At 48.0% G+C, this 10,497-nt stretch overlaps 1 protein-coding gene across 9 annotated transcripts in view; it reads right to left on the reverse strand.

Annotated features, from left to right (window-relative positions):
* LOC135557920 (neurexin-3b) overlaps positions 1-10,497 on the reverse strand; it is a 608,535-nt gene that overhangs the window by 94,901 nt on the left and 503,137 nt on the right. The gene's annotated exons all lie outside the window — the stretch shown is intronic.

Below are 10,497 nucleotides of genomic sequence, written 5' to 3' on the forward strand. Positions count from 1 at the left end.
TCTCCCTGTCTCTATCTCTTGCCTGCATTGCTCCTTCTCCCTCTCCCTGTCTCTGCCTGCATTGCTCCTTCTCCCTCTCCCTGTCTCTATCTCTGCCTGCATTGCTCCTTCTCCCTCTCCCTGTCTCTATCTCTGCCTGCATTGCTCCTTCTCCCTCTCCCTGTCTCTATCTCTGCCTGCATTGCTCCTTCTCCCTCTCCCTGTCTCTCTCTGCCTGCATTGCTCCTTCTCCCTCTCCCTGTCTCTATCTCTGCCTGCATTGCTCCTTCTCCCTCTCCCTGTCTCTATCTCTGCCTGCATTGCTCCTTCTCCCTCTCCCTGTCTCTCTCTGCCTGCATTGCTCCTTCTCCCTCTCCCTGTCTCTATCTCTTGCCTGCATTGCTCCTTCTCCCTCTCCCTGTCTCTGCCTGCATTGCTCCTTCTCCCTCTCCCTGTCTCTATCTCTGCCTGCATTGCTCCTTCTCCCTCTCCCTGTCTCTATCTCTGCCTGCATTGCTCCTTCTCCCTCTCCCTGTCTCTATCTCTGCCTGCATTGCTCCTTCTCCCTCTCCCTGTCTCTCTCTGCCTGCATTGCTCCTTCTCCCTCTCCCTGTCTCTATCTCTGCCTGCATTGCTCCTTCTCCCTCTCCCTGTCTCTCTCTGCCTGCATTGCTCCTTCTCCCTCTCCCTGTCTCTCTCTGCCTGCATTGCTCCTTCTCCCTCTCCCTGTCTCTATCTCTGCCTGCATTGCTCCTTCTCCCTCTCCCTGTCTCTCTCTGCCTGCATTGCTCCTTCTCCCTCTCCCTGTCTCTATCTCTGCCTGCATTGCTCCTTCTCCCTCTCCCTGTCTCTCTCTGCCTGCATTGCTCCTTCTCCCTCTCCCTGTCTCTCTCTGCCTGCATTGCTCCTTCTCCCTCTCCCTGTCTATCTCTGCCTGCATTGCTCCTTCTCCCTCTCCCTGTCTCTCTCTGCCTGCATTGCTCCTTCTCCCTCTCCCTGTCTCTCTCTGCCTGCATTGCTCCTTCTCCCTCTCCCTGTCTCTATCTCTGCCTGCATTGCTCCTTCTCCCTCTCCCTGTCTCTATCTCTGCCTGCATTGCTCCTTCTCCCTCTCCCTGTCTCTCTCTGCCTGCATTGCTCCTTCTCCCTCTCCCTGTCTCTCTCTGCCTGCATTGCCCCTTCTCCCTCTCCCTGTCTCTATCTCTGCCTGCATTGCTCCTTCTCCCTCTCCCTGTCTCTATCTCTGCCTGCATTGCTCCTTCTCCCTCTCCCTGTCTCTATCTCTGCCTGCATTGCTCCTTCTCCCTCTCCCTGTCTCTATCTCTGCCTGCATTGCTCCTTCTCCCTCTCCCTGTCTCTATCTCTGCCTGCATTGCTCCTTCTCCCTCTCCCTGTCTCTATCTCTGCCTGCATTGCTCCTTCTCCCTCTCCCTGTCTCTATCTCTGCCTGCATTGCTCCTTCTCCCTCTCCCTGTCTCTATCTCTGCCTGCAACGCTCCTTCTCCCTGTCTCTGCCTGCATTGCTCCTTCTCCCTCCTCCTGTCTTTATCTCTTGCCTGCATTGCTCCTTCTCCTTCTCCCTCTCCCTGTCTCTATCTCTTGCCTGCATTGCTCCTTCTCCCTCTCCCTGTCTATATCTCTTGCCTGCATTGCCCCTTCTCCCTCTCCCTGTCTCTATCTCTTGCCTGCATTGCCCCTTCTCCCTCTCCCTGTCTCTATCTCTGCCTGCATTACTCCTCCCTCTCCCTGTCTCTATCTCTTGTCTGCATTGCTCCTTCTCCCTCTCCCTGTCTCTGACTGCCTCTCTCCTCCCTGTCTCTTTCTCTCTCCTCTCCTTCTTTCTGCTGTTCCTTCTCCCTTCAAAACCTCTCCCAATCTCTCTCTCTCTTTCAATCTCTCCCCCCCTCAACCCCTCTCTCTCTCTCTCTCTTTCAATCTCTCCCTCCCTCAACCCCTCTCTATCTCTCTCTCTTGCTCTCTCTTCCACTCTCTCACTCCATCCATTTATTTCAGACTGAGCTTCTAGTTCCTCAGTATCTTCTCTCCTCTCAGACAGACAAAGAGACAGAGCAATCATCATTTATCATGTTGCCCTGAGCTGTCGACGGCATTCAAAGGATGAGTTAGACCAGAGGCTAAGGGGCGGCTGCTGCAGAGAAAGGAGCTGCTTATCTCTCTCTCTGTGTCTCTGTGCATGTGGAGAAAATAGGATTGTAGGCCTGTAGGAAAGAGAGTGTGAGAGAGACAGACATAGAGATAAAGAGAGAGATTGTTTTGGAGATAGAGAGGTAATCATGTTTGGCCAGTAGGGTACATGAGTATTTATCAGCAGCATACCACCCTGCATACCACTGCTGGCTTGCTTCTGAAGCTAAGCAGGTTTGGTCCTGGTCAGTTCCTGGATGGAAGACCAGATGCTGCTGGAAGTGGTGTTGGAGGGCCAGCAGGAGGCACTCTTTCCTTTGGTCTAAAAAAATATCCCAATTCCCCAGGGCAGTGATTGGGGACACTGCCCTGTGTAGGGTGCCGTCTTTCGGATGGGTCGTTAAACGGGTGTCCTGACTCTCTGAGGTCATTAAAGATCCCATGGCACTTATTGAAAGAATAGGGGTGTTAACCCCGGTGTCCTGGCTAAATTCCCAATCTGGCCCTCAAACCATCACAGTCACCTAATAATCCCCAGTTTACAATTGGCTCATTCATCCCCCTCCTCTCCCCTGTAACTATTTCCCAAGTCGTTGCTGTAAAAGAGAACGTGTTCTCAGAGCAAGAGGAGCTGCACACAAACAGAGAAACAAGAGAGCGAGAGAAGGGCACAGAGAAAGGGAGAGAGAGAGATTATGAATGACAAAAAGACAGTGAGAGAGAGACAGGGAGAGACAGAGACACAGACAGAGAGAGAGACACAGAAAGAGAGACAGAGAGACAGAAAGAGAGAGAGACAGAAAGAGAGAGAGACACACAGAGAGAGAGAGAGAGACACAGAAAGAGAGCGAGAGAGACACGGAAAAAGAAAGAGAGTGGGAGACAAACAGAAAGAGAGAAATACAGAAAGAGAGAGAAACAGATGTTTAGCTGAGCGGGGCACGTTGTAGAATGCATGACTGGGTCTAGAGGGAACGTAACATGCAGTTATACTGTATCTATGTATGTCAAATGTCTTGTTCCTTTTGATGGCATGTTCCTCTCTCTCACGCTCCCACAGAGTTTGGCCCAGCTCCATCTCCCATCATGCCTGGCTGGATGTCACACTGAAACAGCCGACAGCTAGACAGCAGCACACTGAAGGATCATGCGATTTCAAATTGGATCATCGGATCAAAAACTCTCGCTCTGTTTGATAGCAGTAGCCCTGACGGCATGGACAGAGGTCTGAGAGGTTTAGTCTGTCTCTTAGCTGTAAATATTTACCTTGATCGTTTATTAAAAGTGTGTCTAACCTCCCAGAAAAGATGTTGAAGTCCAAGGGGCCCTTGGTAAGGACTTTTGATGATCTCAAAGCAAAATAACGGGGGATGATGTCTAGTTTATTTTGTATTTTCTTGCTGGAATGGCAACATCATGATAGGTGTGCAAACCAATGAAGTAGTTGTGGTAGAAAAACACACCACAGAGATTATCGACAACGGCTCTGAGATAACAGACATCTGGACAACATGTAAAAACAAATGAGAAAACCTCAAACTTCCATCTGCCTTTTGGCTGTTCACCGCAAAAAGGTGGTAAGAGTACGAGCCTGTCTGTTCACCAGCCAATGAACAGTCCCTGAGCCTGTCTATTCACCAGCCAATGAACAGTCCCCGAGCCTGTCTGTTCACCAGCCAATGAACAGTCCCTGAGCCTGTCTATTCACCAGCCAATGAACAGTCCCCGAGCCTGTCTGTTCACCAGCCAATGAACAGTCCCCAAGCCTGTCTGTTCACCAGCCAATGAACAGTCCCCGAGCCTGTCTGTTCACCAGCCAATGAACAGTCCCTGAGCCTGTCTATTCACCAGCCAATGAACAGTCCCCGAGCCTGTCTGTTCACCAGCCAATGAACAGTCCCCAAGCCTGTCTGTTCACCAGCCAATGAACAGTCCCCGAGCCTGTCTGTTCACCAGCCAATGAATAGTCCCTGAACCTGTCTGTTCACCAGCCAATGAGACATAGCAAGCTATATCAGGTAACAGTTTATTGAATGAGGAGCTAGGGGGAGGAGCTTACTAGGGGCTTTCAACACACACACACACACACACACACACACACACACACACACACACACACACACACACACACATCTGTGTGCACACAGGCAGTCAGACACGCATGCACGAGCACGCACACAGGCTTTCCCGGTTCAGCATTCGTGGAGTGCGAGGGAGGTAGTCGATGAGGGTGCAGCCGAACCCGTAATTACTCAAGAAATGACAATGCTTTTACAAGTGAGGGGGCAAAAAAATCTATCATTGTTGAATTACTAATCACTGAATGCAAATTACAAGAGGGAGAAGAAAAAATCATTATCACATATTCGATCTCTCTTTCAAGTATGCAGACTGAATAGAAAGAAACTTGATCACTTTGATAAAATGACAAATCTCTGTTTTCTAACTTTTTAAGTGTTCGAGCAGGAAAAGGAATTCATCAAGCATTTACCAACTTTTCTGGTTACAGTTGATCAGTCAATGACCACAGTTAAATGCACACAATAATGTAGTTCATTTAAAAACGTTTACATGCTTTGCACTTCACTCACGCATAAGAGGGAAGTTTGGGATACCCGGTACTGGCACTACCCGGTGCTGGCACTGCACTACCCGTTGCTAGCACTACCCGGTGCTGGCACTACACTACCCGGTGCTGGCACTACACTACCCGGTGCTGGAACTACACTACCCGGTGCTGGCACTACACTGCCCGGTGCTGGCACTACCCGGTGCTGGAACTACACTACCCGGTGCTGGCACTACACTACCCGGTGCTGGCACTACACTACCCAGTGCTGGCACTACCCGGTGCTGGAACTACACTACCCGGTGCTGGCACTACACTAACCGGTGCTGGCACTACCCGGTGCTGGAACTACACTACCCGGTGCTGGCACTACACTACCCGGTGCTGGCACTACACTACCCAGTGCTGGCACTACCCGGTGCTGGAACTACACTACCCGGTGCTGGAACTTCACTACCCGGTACTGGCACATGCGCTTGAACGCCGATTAAACTGTTAACTTGTCCTAATAATTTGAAAGATTGCTCAGAAAACCAGGTGTTTCAATCAGTGCATTCTAACTTTGATCATGACCACATGCCGATTAGGATAAGCAGGCCTTCTGCCAAAATCAGTTACAATAGATCCTTTTTTGTGTGCATGTAAATGTACTTTGACTGCATGAAAACTAGCTCTTTAGGAAGGTCCAGAGAGCAAACATTTAACACGGGCACAAACTGCAGATAGTATTGATGATGACGTTTGTCCACTACACTGAGTATACCAAACATTAGGAACACCTTCCTGATATTGTGTGCCCCCCCCGCCCCTCCCCCTTTTGCCCTCAGAACAGCCTCATTTTGTCAGGGCATGGACTCTACAAGGTGTCTAAAATGTTCCACAGGGATGCTGGTACATGTTGACTCCAGTGTTTCCCACAGTTGTGTCAAGATGGCTGGAGAACCTCTGGGTGTTGCACCATTCTTGATACACACAGGAAACTGTTGAGCGTGGAAAACCCAGTAGTGTTGCAGTTCTTGACACAAACCGGTGCGCCTGGCACCTACTTCCACACCCCGTTCAAAGGCACTTGAATATTTTGTCTTGCCCGTTCACCCTCTGAATGGCACACATGCACAATCAATATCTCAATTGTCTCAACTCTTAAAAATCCTTTAACCTGTCTCCTCCACTTCATCTACACTGATCGATGTGGATTTATCAAGAGATTATAGCTTTCACCTGTATTCACCTGGTGAGTCTATGTCATGCAAAGAGCATGTTGTATACTCAGTGTCGGACCAGCCTATTGGGGCAATAAACGAAGAGAAGACAAAGTACACTTGTTCTACAAGTCCTAAACGTGAGTCACTAAAGGATAATTCTGACTGCAAGACTGCATAAAAATGTTTAAATTCTGCTAGGCTAGGAAGATAGGTGCAGACCTCCATACAAAATATAGTTAGGAGAACAATTGAACCCATCCTCGCTTGTGTTGAAGGAAGATTAGAGAGAGAGAGAGAGAGAGAGAGAGAGAGAGAGAGAGAGAAAGTGAGAGCGAAAGTGAGAGCGCGAGAGAAAGTGAGTGAGAGAGACAGAGGAAGCGAGACAGAGGAAGCGAGACATAGAGAGAGAAAGCGAGACAGAGAGAGAGACAGAGAGAGAGACAGAGAGAGAGAGAGACAGACAGAGAGAGCAAGAGAGAGAGAGAGAGAGACAGAGAGAGACAGAGAGAGAGAGAGAGAGAGAGAGAGAGAGAGAGAGAGAGAGAGACAGAGGAAGCGAGACAGAGAGAGAGAGAGAGAGAGAGAGAGAGAGGAAGCGAGACAGAGAGAGAGAGAGAGAAAGCAAGAGAGAGAAAGCGAGAGAGAGAGAGAGAGAGAGAGAGAAAGCAAGAGAGAGAGAGAGAAAGCAAGAGAGAGAGAGACAGAGGAAGCGAGACAGAGAGAGAGAGAGACAGAGAGAGAGACAGAGAGAGAGAGAGAGAGAAAGAAAGAGAGAGAAAGCGAGAGAGAGAAAGCGATAGAGAGAAAACGAGGGAGAAAGCGAGAGAGAGAGAGAGAGAGAGACAGAGAGAGAGAGAGAGAGAGAGACAGAGGAAGCGAGACAGAGAGAGAGAGAGACAGAGAGAGAGAGAGAGAAAGCAAGAGAGAGAAAGCAAGAGAGAGAGAGAGACAGAGAGAAAGCAAGAGAGAGAGAGACAGAGAGAGAGAGAGAGAGAGAGAGAGAGAGAGAGAGAGGAAGCAAGAGAGAGAAAGCGAGAGAGAGAAAGCGAGAGAGAGAGAGAAAGCGAGGGAGGGAGAGAGAGAGAGAGAGAAGGAGGGAGAGAGAGAGAGAGAGGGAGGGAGGGAGAGAGAGAGAGAGAGAGAGAGAGGGAGAGAGAGAGAGAGAGAGAGAGAGGGAGGGAGAGAGAGAGAGAGAGGGAGGGAGAGAGAGAGCTTGACGAAAATGGTTTTCTGTATCTGTACTTTCCCTGACCCCTACACAAACAAATGGGCAGACAAGACAAGAGGACAGTGGTCGCCTGGAGCTCTCTGGATTCAGATGTAATCTTATTTCCAGTTCTGGGAGGTCGCTAGCAGCTTGCATACTATTGGGCTGGTATGTCACAGGGTTGAGGAAGGGAGAAATGGGCCAAGTCTGTGTAAGATGTGTAAGAAACCTTAGGGGAGGGTGTTTCAAATAAAGCACTAGAAATGTCATCATCCAAGTCCTGCCTGTCTTTAGCTACGTCAGCCATTTTGAATCCCAGGCTTTCTATCAGGTCCTGTGGGCTTTTCTGCATAGCTAACCAGAACTAAGGAGTGGAGGATTGGCTCTCAAACACCTGGTGACTCAACAAGATATCAAAGTCTGACTTCATGTCCCAAAGTCTTTGGACAAATGTCTATTTTTGACTTTCTGTGACAAATATGTTAAGTTTAGGTACACTCATATAACTCTTATGGTTAAATTAAGGCATTAATACCCACTGAATTCAGTTAAGTATGAAGGTTTAGGATAGAGTTAAAACAGAAAAAACTATAGGGTTAAGTACCGGTACAGAGTCAATATATACAGGGGGTGTCGGTACAGAGTCAATATATACAGGGGGGTGTCGGTACAGAGTCAATATATACAGGGGGGAGCCGCTACAGAGTCAATGTATACAGGGGGGTGTCGGTACAGAGTCAATATATACAGGGGGGTGTCGGTACAGAGTCAATATATACAGGGGGTGTCGGTACAGAGTCAATATATACAGGGGGTGTCGGTACAGAGTCAATATATACAGGGGGTGTCGGTACAGAGTCAATATATACAGGGGGGTGTCGGTACAGAGTCAATATATACAGGGGTGTCGGTACAGAGTCAATATATACAGGGGGGTGTCGGTACAGAGTCAATATATACAGGGGGGTGTCGGTACAGAGTCAATATATACAGGGGGGTGTCGGTACAGAGTCAATATATACAGGGGGGAGCCGGTACAGAGTCAATATATACAGGGGGGTGCAGGTACAGAGTCAATATATACAGGGGGGTGCAGGTACAGAGTCAATATATACAGGGGGTGTCAGTACAGAGTCAATATATACAGGTGGGTGCAGGTACAGAGTCAATATATACAGGGGGGTGCAGGTACAGAGTCAATATATACAGGGGGTGCAGGTACAGAGTCAATATATACAGGGGGGTGTCGGTACAGAGTCAATATATACGGGGGGTGTCGGTACAGAGTCAATATATACAGGGGGGTGTCGGTACAGAGTCAATATATACAGTGGGGTACCGGTACAGAGTCAATGTGCGGGAGCACCGGTTAGTTGAGGTAGTATGAACATGTAGGTAGAGTTAATTGAAGTGACTATGCATAGATGACAACAGAGAGTGGCAGTGGTGTGGAGAGGGGGGGGGGGCAATATGAATAGTCTGGGTAGACATGTGACTAGATGTTCAGGAGCCTTATGGCTTGGTGGTAGAAGCTGCTTAGAAGCCTCTTGGACCTAGATTTGGCACTCCGGTACCGCTTGCCATGCAGTAGCAGAGAGAACAGTCTATGACTAGGGTGGCGGGAGTCTTTGACAATTTTCAGGGCCTTCCTCTAACACCGCCTGGGAAAGAGGTCCTGGATGGCAGGAAGCTTGGCCCAGGGTAGTACTGGGCCGTTCGCACTAACCTCTGTAGTGCCTTGCGGTCGGAGGCTGAGCAGTTGCAACCCCAGGCAGTGATGCAACCCGTCAGGATGCTCTCCTGACTGGGCCAGCTAGCTTATCTGTGATGTACGTGAGCTATAAACATGGAGCCTAACGTTATCTAGCTAGCTAATGGGAGGATTTGTCATTGGACGAGTTGGTGAGTGGCCGAATTCTCCTCCATATTGTTTTTCTGTGGCTACAGCTAGAGATGCAGGCATGATTTGGTTAGCTACCAAGAAATGCGAATCACTTTGCTAGCTCGCTCTGCTGAACTTGAATGACTGTTATCCACAGTTAGTATATCCCTTAGTTGTCAATCAAATTGATTTGGTATCGTTCAAATGGGCTGTCAGGCAAGTTCCCATTAAATTGTCAAAACGTGGCTTGAGACAAGTCCCATCATTTATAAGCGCCATTTTGACGCAATTAGCTGAAAACGTTTGAGAGAGTTTATCTACTGTTTCATAACATTAGTTGTTGAGCTTGTTGTTGGTGATGTGCATAGGTAACTGAGGGTGAGAAAGTTCCCAAATGTAAGAGGAGTATGGTGATATTTAGATATAGTTTAATTTACTGCAGTGTCTGTTAATTGACCAAACGCACGGACACATGTATATGAACAGACTGTATTAAGATTCCATGTACATGAAACACTGTGTCAGTTTCACTTTAGGATAAAGGGTAGGGTTAAAACTTTAGGCATTACTAATTCCAAATGGTCTTCCTTGTGATGTCATAATGGGGTATTGTGATGTCATCATGCGGTATTGTGATGTCATTATGGGATATTGTGTGTAGATGGGTGAGAAAAACAATTTAATTTAATTTAATTTTCAATTTAGAATTCAGGCTGTAATGCAAACAAATGTGGAATAAGTTAAGAGGTATGAATATTTTCTGAAGGCACTAATAGTGAGGAATATGTTTGGAATGTGATTCGCAATAAAATCTAGTTTGAGCTTATGCCGTGACCGTTTGTGGTAGATGGTGGCAGATTGTGGTAAATGTGTCATTCTGGACACAATGGCTGACACTCAAACAACGTGCCATATAATTCTGCGGCACCCTGCAAGCTGTGCTGCAGTAGGCCGCCATTTCTAAAGGAGGAACCACTGTATGCTGTGGAATCATGAGATTCATGAAAATCGCAATGAACATTGTATCGGAACGTAAGTATTGTGATGATATTGTATCGTGAGGTCCCTGGCAATGCCCAACTCTAGCATATACCCTTTAAGACTGGGGGGAATAGACTGGAGCAAGGGGCAAAGCATCATTTCACCAGTTCACATCTGTTCTCACGTCAGTAAATTGGAGTGCTTGGCAGCATGCTAGTGTCCTTCGTCCCACTGTGGGACAGAACCAAGTATGGGCTGTATACTCATCCACTAACTACTGATATTATGACTTAACAGACTTGTCAGTTGACCTTTGTAAACAGATGATGTCCAGTGGGTCTAACAGAGGTCAAACCTTCAAATTACCAGCAGTTCCCAATTCACTCCCTGGACCTTTCCCTTAGCCCCTAACTCTTTGGCTCTGATATTGGCAGAAGCTCCACCATTACACTGCTTGTACTTATCCAGACCCTTCAGATCTGCGAACATCAAAGAGTCACCATTGAAGAAGGCAAGGGAATGAATTGGGA

Source organism: Oncorhynchus masou, chromosome 16 (genome assembly GCF_036934945.1).
Source record: "Oncorhynchus masou masou isolate Uvic2021 chromosome 16, UVic_Omas_1.1, whole genome shotgun sequence".
Classification (NCBI taxonomy): domain Eukaryota; kingdom Metazoa; phylum Chordata; class Actinopteri; order Salmoniformes; family Salmonidae; genus Oncorhynchus; species Oncorhynchus masou.